Genomic DNA, 14,487 nt, shown 5'->3' with positions numbered 1-14,487 from the left:
TCATCTCTTTTCTTTTCTCCAGTTTTTCTCTTTCTCCCCTCCCTCCTCCCTCCGCGCTCCTCCGCCCCCGCCCTTCTCTCTGAGGATCATAAGGTAGCAATGAAGGAAACCTCCTGGAACTGCTTTTCCACCGCTAGGCACTTTGTTGTTGTGTCTATCCATGGAGGTCGTTTGACAATTTTATATTACCTTCACTTTGGGTAAATCTTTTCAGTCCTTAATAACAACGTTGCTGGAAATTGTTTCACCAGGAGGAAAATAGCAAGCCCATCACACTAGAATTACAACAGGCCTTGCTTTCTAACTTTTAGAGTGACAGTTAGTTAAAAAGCCAATTTCCGGGTGATCACATAAATATGCGTCTAAATTAATGGGAAAGGTGTTTCACAAAACAAAATCTAGCCTTTTCCCAAAATCCTTTTAAGAACGAAATAATCCAGAATGTTGTAGAAAATAGTTGGATCTTTTCCCCACATGATAAGAGGAAAGACATAAGTGGGAAGATTGGGAAGAGAGAGGGGATTACACAGAGGAATGGGGTAGAAAAAGAATTCGGAAGATAAGAAAGATATAGTGGGAGCAGGGCACAGAGTTTGACCTGAGGAAAAGAGGGTGAAAAAGTGATGGAGAGAAAAGGAAAAGAAAAGAGGCATAATGGTTCCTGTATCACGTGCCCGGAATGACTTAAGTGGATAGAAATTAAAGCCTGGCTGTTGTTAGCACCTTAAGTTTTCCTTGCCTATGAGGGGGAAATCCAGGGAGAAACTACTAACTCCACCATCTTTCTCAGAGCATGTGCTCATCTTCTGTACCCACAGCAGAGGAAACTGCAGAAGGAAGGTCCAAATCTGTTCCCCTCGCAAGGTGAGTGTGCTTCCATCTGCCAGGCTGTCTATTTACTTTACACGTCTCCCCAAATCATATGCTAACTACACCCATCGTCTGCCATCCTGGCATGAGCCCAAGAAGACACAGCTAAATTAGAACATGGAGGAGAGGAGGAGAGCACGGCTAGTTTTCTGCTCTGGAATTTGTGGCAATTCATGAGTCACTGCTGCTGTTTAGTCACTCAGTCGTGTCCGATTCTTTGAGACCCCATGGATTGTAGCCCACCAGGCTCCTCTGTTCATGGGATTCTTCAGGTAAGAATACTGGAGTGGGTTGCCCTTTCCTTCTCCAGGGGATCTTGAGGCCTTTGGAGGTCACAACAATTGGGGTCCTTTAGAAAAGGACTCAGGGTTTTGTTGGAGAAGGAAATGGCAACCCACTCCAGTGTTCCTGCCTGGAGAATCCCAGGGATGGGGGAGCCTGGTGGGCTGCCGTCTATGGGGTCACACAGAGTCGGACACGACTGAAGTAACTTAGCAGCAGTAGCAGGGTTTTGTGCTGGGCTTGACCAGTCTCTCCTCATTCCCTTTGACCTGGTTGGTGTGCTTCTGAACATCAGATTTTTGTGGGACAGTCTTGGGATTCAGTTGAAATGAACGCTCCTCCAAGATAAGGCTCTATAGTTCACTTTTGGTGGTCTGGAGTTCATTCCTTTTTCGAGTCAAACAACAAGTATTTGTTGCATGACTTCCACATGCCAGAACAGGAAACAGGGTGGATTGAACTATCACTGCAGTCTCACAGAGATTCTCTTCTCACAGAGCAGGGCTGGCAGTAACCAAAGTAATAAACAAGAAATCTATCAACAAGTAGCATGAGCTACACAGAGAATTACAATAAGTCACCGTAATAGTGAGTGAACGGGTGGTCTTCTGGCACAGGTCGTCTGAGCTGGTGACATCGCCCGGAAAGTACCAGAGGCCCCCGCCCTGCCAAGATATGAGGGGACATATTGCAGGCTAATGCAAAGGCCCCAGCCAAGGAGTAACCTTGGGACATTTGAGGAACAGAGACAAGGCTAACTTGTCCTGAGCCCAGTGAATGAGCAGAAAGATGTGGGGTGAGTTGGAAAGACAGTGGAGGGTAGCGGGGATCACTGAGGCTTTTCTGACTCAAAATAAGGAATTTGGAATTTTTTTCCAAGTGCAGTGGGAAATCATTGGAAAGCTTTAAGCTTAGGGGTAGTTTGATCTGGTCTATATTGACTCAGATGGTAAAGAATTTGCCTGCAATGCAAATTCGATCCCTGGGTCGGGAAGATCCCCTGGAGGAGGGCATGCAATTCACTCCAGAATTCTTGCATGGGAAATCCCATGGACAGAGGATCCTGACGGGCTACAGTCCATAGGGTTGCAGAAGAGTTGGACGTGGCTGAGTGACTAACACATGCACACACATATTTTTAAAAGGTCACTGGTGGGTTTGTGAAGAGGGAACAGGTCTGGGATCAGGGTGGATAATACAATGGTAAAACAGAAATTCACGGGGCCCAGACTTGATGGTGGTGGAGTTGTCAAAGTAGAGATGTGGAGAAGAGAATGGATTAGGGTGCATTGTGAATGTAGCATTGAAGGCCCTGAGGAAGATGAAAGAAGGAGACCCAGGAACATCCCTAGATTTTTGGCTTAAGTAACCAAGTGGATTGTGTTGCCCTTTTCTGAGATGGGGTGCTTGAAAGAGGAGCCGGTCTGAATGTGGGAAGTTAGAGTCAAGAACTCTCTTCTGAGCAAGTTCATTTGAGATGCCTGTGAAACCATTCAAGTCTTCATCTAAAGTTCTGGGAAGAGGTCAGGGCTGAAAATACCAATTTGGGGAGCCATTGGGCAGTAGGGAGAATCCCCTAGTGCTGTTTTTTATTTTATTTATTTTTTTATTGGAGGCTAATTACTTTACAATATTATATTGGTTGGTTTTGCCATACATTGACATGAATCCGCCCTGGGTGTACATGTGTTCCCATTCTTGAACCCCCCTCCCACCTCCGTCCTCCCCATATCCTCCCTCTTGGTCATCCCTGTGCACCAGCCCCGAGCATCCTGTATCATGCGTTGAACATGGACTGGTGATTCGTTTCACATATGATAATATACATGTTTCAATGCCATTCTCCCAAATCATCCCACCTTCACCCTTTCCCACAGAGTCCCAAAGACTGTACTATACACCTGTGTCTCTTTTGCGGTCTTGTATACAGGGTTAAGGTTACCCTCTTTCTAAATTCCATATATATGCTTTAGTATACTGTATTGGTATTTTTATTTCTGGCTTACTTCACTCTGTATAATAGGCTCCAATTTCATCCATCTCATTAGAACTAATTCAAATGTATTCTTTTTGGTGGCTGAATAATACTCCATTGTGTATATGTACCAAAGCTTTTTTATCCATTCGTCTGCAGATGGACATCTAGGTTGCTTCCATGTCCTTGCTATTATAAACAGTGCAGAATATTGAAAATAAACAAATGGGACCTAATTAAAATCAAAAGCTTCTGCACAGGAAAGGAAACTATAAGCAAGGTGAAAAGACAGCCTTAGAATGGGAGAAAATAATAGCAAATGAAACAACTGACAAAGAATTAATCTCCAAAATATACAAGCAGCTCCTGCAGCTCAATTCCAGAAAAATAAATGACCTAATCAAAAAAATGGGCCAAAGAACTAAACAGACATTTCTCCAAAGAAGACATAAAGATGGCTAACAAACACATGAAAAAAATGCTCAACATCCCTCATAATCAGAGAAATGCAAATCAAAACCACAATGAGATACCATTTCACACCAGTCAGAATGGCTGCTAGCCAAAAGTCTACATGCAATAAATGCTGGAGAGGGTGTGTGTGGAGAAAAGGGAACCCTCTTACACTGTTGGTGGGAATGCAAACTAGTACAGCCACTATGGAGAACAGTGTGGAGATTCCTCAAAAAACTGGAAGTAGAATTGCCATATGATCCAGCACTCACACTCCTGGGCATACACACCAAGGAAACCAGAATTGAAATAAACACATGTACTCCAATGTTTAGTGCTGTTTTTTAAATTGCTCTTGCATTTGTCTTCCTCTGCTTCCCTGGTGGCTCAGATGGTAAAGAATCGCCTGCAATGCAGGAGACCTGGATTCGATCCCTAGGTCTGGAAGATCCCCTGAAGGAGGAAATGGCAACCCACTCCAGTATTCTTGCCTGGAGAATTCCATGGACAGAAGGGCCTGGCAGGCTAAAGTCCATAGGGTCACAAAGAGCTGGACACGGTTGAGAAACTAACTCCTTCCTTTTTGTCTTCCTGTGCCCACATTCTCTTCTCCTAAGACCATTCAGCCTTCTTTTCTTTATCTACTGGTTTTTTCTTTGTATGTATGATGACCTAGGCTGACCAGAGTCCTTATTGACGCTGATCATTTTTCCATGTTGGAAATATGGTAATAGGTATTCCCAGTTATACAAACATACACACACACACTTCTGGATCTTACAACATATATATGTAAATACAGGTTAAGGAAAGCTCATTGAATCGAGCAGTTGGGGAGGCTTCCAAAATATCAATATCAAAAGATAATATCAATTTTTAATGACCTTTACTGGTGGCTCAGAGGTAAAGAATCTTCCTACAATGTGGGAGACTCAGGTTCGACCCCTGGGTAGGGAAGATCCCCTGGAAAAGGGAATGGCAACCCACTCTAGTATTCTTGCCTGAAGAACTCCATGGACACAGAAGCCTGATAGGCTACAGTCCATAATGTAACAAACAGTCAGACATGACTGATCAACTAGCAGACCCACACCCTATTTCTCTGATGTAAAAACTGAACTGCAGGTGGATCTAGGTTTTCACGTGCAGCTTATCAGGGTAGAGGCAGAAACTAAGCCCCATTCTGTATCTCATTTGCTGGAGAGCAGAACTACAGAGACATGGTAACACACCTAGGGGTCCCTTCATCCCCAGCCTGAACCTGATACCTGCAAATACTCTGCCTGTTGCTCTCATTGGGACCAGAGGAAACAGGAATGAACTGCGACTCCAGAGTCCAGAACTGAGCTCTAGCTCTGACCCTGAGATCCAAAAGAAAGAAGGAAAATTATTACTGAGGATTCTTATGTGGCAATACTCTGCCAGTGCTCTTCAGGTTTCAGTCTTAATTTTAACAGCAATTCTGTGAAGTGATTCCTATTATGCCTATTTTACAGATGAAGAAACAAGGGCTCAGATGGGTGCAATGACTTCTTGGTGTTTGGAAATCAAACCCTGGTCAATTGGAAGCTATTGTCCTGTATTGCTCCACCTTGTCATGTACTCAAGGGCCAGATTGTTAACCTCTCTGCCCCAGAGTTTCTTCATTTATTAAATGGAGCATGACATTTTTTATTTTTATGGGTTCGTCTAACTCTGATATTCTTGATTATAAAATGCACTTGAATGCTTAATTTTCCACTTTTCTAAGCAAGAGTTTTTAATCATATTGTGAGTAACATGCTTTAGCCAGAGTGTGACTTTCACCCTTTCACTGCAAGAGGGGATAATTGACCTCACTTGTGGAGTGGATTTGTTACCCTGACACCCAGGAGTGAAAGGTCACTTAGACACAGAAAGGATACTGATATAGCTTCTTTGTTTCCCTTGTTTATAGCTCTTGGTTTCTTCTTCTTTTTCTTCATCTCTGGAAAATGCTTCTCATATTCTGAATCCTTGTGCTTTGAAGACCAATTTTGCCAGAGAAAGGTCAAAAGAGACACAGGGTTAAATACGGAATTGATTCTGTTCACTTTGAGCTGCAGTAGCCTGACTGTCACCCCAGACCTCATCATTCTGGTGAGAGCAGAGGCTTGGCATTCTGGGATCACCACATCCTTTGCCAAATGCAAAGGGCAAAGAGTTCTTTCTTAATTGATGTTTACCTGACTGGATCCTGAAGATCATTCTGATGGTAGAAAGGAAAGGCATCACCCAGCATGATGTTTTGGTCAAAATCTATCTTAACTCCAGAAATTCTCATGGTGTTTAAATCTCATCCCTCTGTGTGGCTGTCCATTTATAACATGTTTTAAAACTTTAGCAAGGCGAATCTTCTTAGTGTTCTTGACAGTTATCTATTCATGAAGAATTGTTACCATTAATTTTGTATAAAATATATCATGAATGGGGGTTGGATTTTGTAAAGTACCTTTGCTGTATCTTTTAATATGTTCATATGATTTTTCTTCTCTAGATTGATATGCTGGGTCCCTTCCATTCACTGATTTTGGAGGGTATGCAAAGCTGGAGTTTTGAACTAACCTTGTATACCCAGGATAAATTTCACTTGATATTATTTATATCATTATATAAGAACATTATAAAATTCTTTTCATATAATGTTGGCTTCCACTTACTAATAATACTTTAAAGATTTTTGCTTCTGTGTTCATGGGAGATATTAGTTTTGTTTTCTTTTCTTGTGAAGTCTTTGTCTGGTTTTGGTATTGAGATAGTGCTGTCCTCACAGAATGAGTTAGGAAGTGTTCCTTGTGCCTCCCTTTTCTGGGAAAGATGCTAAGGGAATCGATACAATTTCTTCCTTAAATGTTAGTTAAAAGTCATCAGTGAACCCGGGGCAGATTTGCCATACATGTCAATGTATGACAAAACCAGTACAATAATGTAAAGTAATTAGCCTCCAATTAAAATAAATAAATTTTTAAAAAAGTCATCAGTGAAACCGTCTGGGCCTAATGCTTTTAGTTTTAAAAGGTTATTAATTAATGACCCACTTACTTACTTTAATAGAGAAAAGCCTGTACAGATTATGTATTCTCTTTGTGTGAGTCTTAGGAGAAGGGGACGACAGAGAATGAGATGGCTGGATGGCATCACCGACTCTGTGGACATGAGTTTGAGTGAACTCCGGCAGTTGGTGATGGACAGGGAGGCCTGGCGTGCTGTGATTCATGGGATCATGGAGAGTCGGACACGACTGAGCGCCTGAACTGAACTGTGTGAGTCTTGGTAGAAAAGAGTTTCAGAAAAAAAGACCTGCATGTTCAAGGAATTGACCCATTTCACCTGTTATCAAATCTGTGGCATAGGTTTGTTCATTATATTCCTTTATTATTCACAACATCCATGGGAGGTGCAGTGATAGCCCCGCTTTCGTTTCTGATATTAGTAATTTCTATTTTCTCTCTTTTTCTCTTTACTAGCTTGGCCAGAGATGTATCCATTTTATTGATCTTCTAAAATAACTGGCTTTTGGTTTTGCTGATTTTCTCTGTTGCTTTCCTGCTTTCAATTTCATTTATTTCTATTCTAATTGCACTCTGCCTCCCAATGCAGGAAACTTAAGAGATATCGGTTTGATCCCTGGGTCAGGAAGATCCCTTGGAGAAGGGCATGGCAACCCACTCCAGTATTCTTGCCTGGAGAATCCCATGGACAGAGAATCCTGGTGGGCCACAGTCCATAGGGCCGTAGAGAGTTGGACATGACTGAAGTTACTGAGCACACATGCATGCCCAGTATAAGCTTAGATTACTGGTTTTAGATCTTTCTTCTTTTGTAATAAATGTATTAAATGCTATAAATTTCCCTTTTTACACTGCTTTCTCTGTATGTGATACATTTTGATAAGTTGTGTTTTCAATTAGTTTAAATTTTTTAAATCTTCTCTTGAGACTTCTTTGACCCATGTGGTATTTAGAAGTGTATTGTTTAGTCTTCAAATATTTTAGAATTTTTCAGCAATCTTTTTGTTATTGATTTCTAGTTTATTCCCATTATGGTTTGAGAGCATACTTTGGTTTCTCTAGTTTTTTTGTTTGTTTGTTTTAATTTGTTAAGGTATGACATGAAAGCAACCTATGTCCTCCGATGAGTAGGTGAAGAAGATGCGGTGTATATGTACATGGTGGAGTGCTGCTGCTGCTGCTGAGTGCTCAGTCATAAAGAATGAGATACGGCCATTTGCAGCAACATGAAGGAGAAGACTCTTGAGAGTCCTTTGTACTGCAAGGAGATCCAACCAGTCCATTCTAAAGGAGATCAATCCTAGGTGTTCATTGGAAGGACTAATGCTAAAGCTGAAACTTCAATACTTTGGCCACCTCATGTGACGAGTTGACTCACTGGAAAAAACTCTCATGCTGGGAAAGGTTGGGGGCAGGAGGAGAAGGGGATGACCGAGATTGAGATGGCTGGATGGCATCACCGACTCTGTGGACGTGAGTTTGAGTGAACTCCGGGAGTTGGTGATGGACAGGGAGGACTGGTGTGCTGTGATTCATGGGGTCTCAGAGAGTCGGACAAGACTGAGTGACTGGACTGAACTGAACTGATCTGAATGGACTTAGAGATGATCATAATAAGGGAGGTAAGTCAGACAAAGACAGATATTGTATGATACTGCTTATATGTGGAATCTTAAAAAAAAAATGATACAAGAGAACTTATTTACAAAACAGAAATAAACTCATGGACATAGAAAACAAATTTATGGTCTCAAAGAGGAAAGGGAAGGAGGGATAAATTAGGAGTTTGAGATTATCATTAACTATTGTATATAAAATAGGTAACAAGGATCTACTGTATAGCACAGGGACTTATACTCAATATCTTGTAATAATGTATAATGGAAAAAGAATCTTAAATAGAATATATAGTTTTTTCTTGATTAGTATTAATGTCGTGTATCTTTCTCCATTTCTTGGATTTAAAACACTATTGTATCAAATCTATCACTAGTAAAGTTATTACTTTGAAGAATGTAACCACTCTTCGAAAAGGCAGGATACTAAGCCATTTTCAGTCATTCACACCTTACTGTAAGCCAGTGTATAAGCTCCTTTCAGCAAACAGATAAGAACAATTTTTATGTGGAAGGAAATGAAGAAGCTGTAAGAGATGATGAGTCAGTAGCTGAGAAAGGGAGATAGAAGCCCTAGAGAAAGGAGAGGTAGTCAGATGTAAAAGGCAAATCTTGTGCTCCTTAAGAATTTTGCTCAAGGCTGATAGTGCATGAATGTGTAGGAGCTTTCCTTTCTAGGTAAATTCATCAGTAACTGTGTACTGAGTGTGGACCTGGATATGGAGCAGGAGCTAGGAACACACATGAGGGCTCCCAGGAAGAACCTAGTGACCACCTAGTGGCTCCATACAGTCTGCCTTAGAACTTGCTGTGATTTTGCTCTCTAGGTATATGAAACTGAAGGGAAAACAAAATTAATTTACAGGCTTATTCCCCAAGGTTCCTTTTATGCTTCCTTCCTTAAGCCACATCATCTCAAACCCTTTTTACTTGGACTTCATCAAGGTAGCCTAGTGTTCCCAGTTATGCTCAACTCTAGGAAGTTGGATGCTCTTTCAAAGCCCACTTCCTGTCAGAGTGTCTCAGTCTTGAGAGGATCTGTCCACGTAGGAAGAGCCCTTCAGCCAAGCTGAATATGTGGTGTGTCTTGATGGTGTGATTTGAGGAGTGCCCACAGGGTTCCCACATTCAAAAAATTCTTTCCTACTCATGCCTAAAATCCTATCCCTGATGATTCATACCTGTTGTTAACACCTGGTGCCTGGAAGGGAAAGACACCTGACTGTTTACTTCCTAATTTTGCCTGGCAGTGGCCCAGTATTAGGGTCATAAAGGGACTTCTGAGTGTATGAATTGGAGTGTCTTGCAACTTCTCGTAAACGCTGACAAAATTCAGTATGAGGTCTCAAGGCTCTGGGGCAGGGGTAGAAAATCAAAGAGACATTCAGTGATTATATCTTAGGAAACAGATTAACAGCAATGGTCTGGGTTTGACCAAACTTAGGCTAGATCATGGCGTTTTACAGATGACCTGTTGTATACCCTTGTTTGTATTCAGGTCATGTGAAAGCATGTGAAATAAGATTACATATTGACATCTATTCCACTCTATCTTTATTGGACTAAATTTATTATATGATAATGATTTGATAGCTTGACTAATGCTTTGCTGAGTACAAATGACCACTTACTCTAATCGCCCTTCTTTCCATTTATATTCCATTCTTAGTTTTTATTTATTTATTTGATTTTTATATTTTTGTCTGTACCAAGTGGCATGCAGAATCTTAGTTCCCTTACCAGGGATTAAACTCATGCCTGCTGCATTGGCACAGACTCTGAATTACTGGATTGTCAGGGAAGTCTCTTTAAATTGTTTTTGTAAATTTTATCTTCCATTCTTCTCCACTCTTCTCTCAACAAGTTAATATCCACATACCCACAGCAGTCTCCACATCATTTTACTTTCTAAGCATGACTGCATGTGGACATTTATGAGCATCAAATTTGGACCTATTTTCATCTCCCTTGGGTAAAGCTCTGCCTGTCACTGCAGGCTTCCTGAAACCTCCTAAGTAATCTCTTCAGGGTCTGCTCCCTTCAGTCCTCCCACTTCCACGTGATAGTCCATCTGAGAGAGTCTGTAATTCAGTGGGGCAAAGTGGAAACATCCTGGACACAGGTCAGACACTTGAGCTTGAACTCCTCTTCCATCATTTTCCACTTGTAGATGATTCTGTAAGATAAATGGCACTTAGCCAGTTCTACTTTAGTAATTCAGAGCAGAATTATTCACAATAACCCAAAGGTGGAAACAACGTGGATGTGTATTAACATATGAATGGATTAACAAAATGTGATATATTCACACAGTGGAATATTATTCAGCCATGAAAAGAAATAGAATTCTGACACACGCCACAACATGAATGAACCTTGAAAATAGGTTAAGTTGCAGACGCCAGATAGAAAAAGACAATTATTGTATGATTGCATTTATAGAAAATACCTAGAATAGGCAAAGTCCTGGAAACTGAGTAAATTAGACATTAGATGTTAGTGGAGATTGGGTGAAGTAGAGAGTGGGGAGTTATTGCTTAATAGGCTCAGAGTTTCTGTTTAGAGTGATGAAAATTTATGGAGGTAGTGGAGATGGTTGTATAATTTGTGACTGTTACTAATGCCACCAAATTCTACACTTAAAAATTGTTCAAACGGCACATTTTATATTGCATGTATTTTTCTACAATAAAAGATAGTAAAAAGAACAAACCCAAAACCTGGGAGTTTAATAATAAAACTATCAACGTGACTCAAGATTCCTGGCATGGGAAGAGACCCATAGAGCTAGGAAAAGAGTAAAACCTCAGGAAAAACAAGTATTACAGCCTAAAATCAAGCAAACATGGCTTGTTTGGAAATGGCAACTTAAATAAAGTGAAGTTACCAGGAGTGGGGAGGCAGATACAGCTGGTGAGTTGATGCCAGATCAGGAAAAGCCTATGTCTTGTGCAAAAGAGAGTCAACCCGACCCAGGGAAGGTTTTTAAGAAGAAAGGAACATACATGTATCAGCTTTGCTCATGGGAAAAATCACCCCAGCGAGGGTGGGGGATTATTGTACAAAAACACCATTAAGGGGACTTCCCTGGTGGTCCCATGGCTAAGAATCCACCTTGCAATGCAGGAGGCATGGGTGCGATCCCTGGTCAGGAAACTAAGATCCCACCTGCCGAGAAGTGGCTAAGCCTGTGCGCCACAACTACTGAAGCCTAAGTGCTTTGGAGCATGCGTGACACAACTGGGGAGTCCATGCCCCCCGACAAAAGACCCCGCATGATGCAGTACGGAGACTGCGTGCCGCCACTAAGCCCTGACGTGGCCAAACGAAGGACTGAATTAACAAAAGGACAACACTGAAAGCAGAGTCAACTTCTGGGTTAGGCTGTAGCGCAGGTGCACCCCTAGTCTTCACTGTAAACAGGTACAGAGCCCCTGAGAGCCAGCTGGAGTGACAGGAGACCCAGAAGTTTCTCTTGATTGTCTTACCCAACTTCAGTTCAGTTCAGTCGCTCAGTTGTGTCCGATTCTTTGCGACCCCATGGACTGCAGCAGACCAGGACTCCCTGTCCATCGCCAACTCCCGGAACTTACTCAGATTCATGTCCAATGAGTCGGTGATGCCACCTAACCATCTCATCCTTTGTCGTTCCCTTCTCCTGCCTTCAGTCTTTCCCAGCATCAGGGTCTTTTCAAATGAGTCAGCTCTTGGCATCAGGTGGCCAAAGTATTCAAGTTTCAGCTTCAACATCAGTCCTTCCAATGAACAATCAGGACTGATTTCCTTTAGGATGGACTGGTTGGATCTCCTTGCAGTCCAAGGGACTCGCAAGAGTCTTCTCCAACACCACAGTTCAAAAGCATCAATTCTTCAGCGCTCAGCTTTCTTTATAGTCCAACTCTCACATCCATACATGACTACTGGAAAAACCATAGCCTTGACTATTTGGACGTTTGTTGACAAAGTAATATCTCTGCTTTTTAATATGCTGTCTAGGTTGGTCATAACTTTCCTTCCAAGGAGTAAGCGTCTTTTTGTTTCATGGCTGCAGTCACCATCTGCAGTGATTTTGGAGCCCAAAAAAATAAAGTCTGCCACTGTTTCCACTGTTTCTCCATCTATTTGTCATGAAGTGATGGAACCGGATGCAATGATCTTTGTTTTCTGAATGTTGAGCTTTAAGCCAACTTTTTCAGTCTCCTCTTTCACTTTCATCAAGAAGCTTTTTAGTTCTGTTTCACTTTATGCCATAAGCGTGGTGGCATCTGCATATCTGAAATTATTGATATTTTCTCCCAGCAATCTTGATTCCAGCTTGTGCTTCATCCAGCCCAGCATTTCTCATGATGTACTCTGCCCGCCTTTACACAAGCTTTATTGGCTATAACAGGTGCCCTCGTGTGTCTTGCACTGTTCTCAGCCTCATACCAAGTCCATCAAGTGGGAGAATGACCTTGTAGAATGTAAGCCCAGTGACAGGACAGCTGGGTGAACCCTGGAAACTCTCACCTAAATGTCCCTCTTCCTGCCAAGGTCATCTCAGGGTGAATACCCTAAGAAGGGAAATGAAAAAGGGGTATTTTCTTTCAAGCTGAGAACATTCTGATTGCTTCACTTGTGCCTCTCCTATTTCTCTTACCCAGACTGAATGAGCCTCTCTCAGTTTGGAAAGAATTCACTTTCTCCTGCTGGGTTTGGTCTTCTTGCCCATTTCCCACCCCCACTGCCCTGGAGGCTGTGTGGGGGCCCAGATTCTCATGGTGCTGCCCCACTGCCCATGGCTCCCCACTAGCATTGCTGCCCAGTTAGAGGCTCTGCTCTAAACCCACAAGGCTTACCTTCTGTCTGCTCCCAGAAACGGCTCCCTGGCAGCCTCCCAGCTTTGAGACCCTGAAACCAATTACCTGGGCTTGGTGTTGGAAGTGCTGGTGCTCCAACTCTGCATTTAGTGACCTCCTGTTGGTAGCTTGAAATCAGCCATGTGAAAGTATTTATGATGCTAAACTCAGCCACTCTTCACTGGTGCTGAATAGAATCTCATAGACAGAGTTTTGGGTGAAGTAGAAAATTATAGCTTTATTGCTTCACTTGGCAAAGAGGGACACAGGAGGCTCATGACCTGAAAATCTGTGTGTCCCTACACAGGAGGATTTGGTGAGGAGTTTTATAACAATGATACAAGGGCAGGGTTGTTGATAAGGATCAGGCTTTGTGCAGGGCCCAAGTTCCTTTGGTCTGGCCTCAGAGGATCCCCTGATGAGCTTTTTGATTCCCTAGGTTATCAAACTGTGATCTTCTCTCTGGCATGAAGAATGCTTCAAGTAGTTATCATCTCCTGTTTGTTCGGGGGGGAACATCTCCTTTTTGTTCTGCAGAAGAGCTCAAAGATATTGTTAAGTGTATTTCTTAGGGTGGAACTGGGATTCTATACCAAGGCTGCACTATTGTTTCTTGGCCTCTCCTCCCTTATCTCTGCACCCTCTGCCTTCCCTGATTAGCAGCTATTTGAACCTGCCCTTTGGGATTCAGGGAAGTTCATGGAGGCTAGGGCTTCCCTGATAGCTCAGTTGGTAAAGAATCTGCCTGGAATGCAGGAGACCCCGGTTCAATTCCTGGGTCAGGAAGATCTGGTCGAGAAGGGATAGGCTTCCCTTGTGGCTTAGCTGGTAAAGAATCTGCTTGCAATGTGGGAGATCTGGGTTTGATCCCTGAGTTAGGAAGATCACCTGGAGAAGGGAAAAGCTACTTACTCCAGTATTCTGGCCTGGAGAATTCCATGGACTGTATAGTCCATGGGGTCGCAAAGAGTCAGACACGACTGAGCAACTGAACTAAATGCCAGAGTGTTCTTCTTGTTTTCACACACCGATGAGAAATAGCTTTTGGATGACTTCTTGTCAGGGGTCATGTCATCATGAGTAAGAATGTAGAGATCAGAATATTTCTCAGATACTGAAAAAAGGAAAGCATCTCTCAGAACTGTGCAGACTCGAGGAACTCAAAAGTACCTTGAAAGTACACCATTGGTTTCCATACTTCGTGGTGCCAAGTTTTTATAAATGCCTCATTTCATAGTAATACTAATTATTCCCTAACAGTCATGTAGTATGAGACTACAGAAGCAGTTATTCTGATTAACTCAAGAGTTAATCATGTGTGAACTATTTCAACTTTCTTACAATAAAAATGCCACTCTGTTTTTATCGTCATCTATTTGTTCAGTAAACAGCCTGGCACTGTGCTAAGACCGGAAATGCAGAGA

General features: G+C 42.2%; 1 pseudogene across 1 annotated transcript in view; it reads left to right on the top strand.

Moving 5' to 3' along the window:
• Positions 1–6,101: 6,101 nt before the first annotated feature.
• The window catches only part of LOC129559941 (endogenous retrovirus group PABLB member 1 Env polyprotein-like), a 60,157-nt pseudogene continuing 51,771 nt past the window's right edge, over positions 6,102–14,487 (top strand). The window contains exons 1-2 of the transcript XR_016039293.1: positions 6,102–6,861; positions 7,703–8,231. The product of XR_016039293.1 is annotated as an endogenous retrovirus group PABLB member 1 Env polyprotein-like (transcript). The remainder of the gene's footprint in view (positions 6,862–7,702; positions 8,232–14,487) is intronic.

This window comes from Moschus berezovskii, chromosome 16 (genome assembly GCF_049115385.1).
Source record: "Moschus berezovskii isolate FMDL1 chromosome 16, NW_MosBer_1.0, whole genome shotgun sequence".
NCBI lineage: Eukaryota > Metazoa > Chordata > Mammalia > Artiodactyla > Moschidae > Moschus > Moschus berezovskii.
Note: the sequence above shows the minus strand (reverse complement) of the source record. Positions and strands in the feature narration are given on the sequence as shown.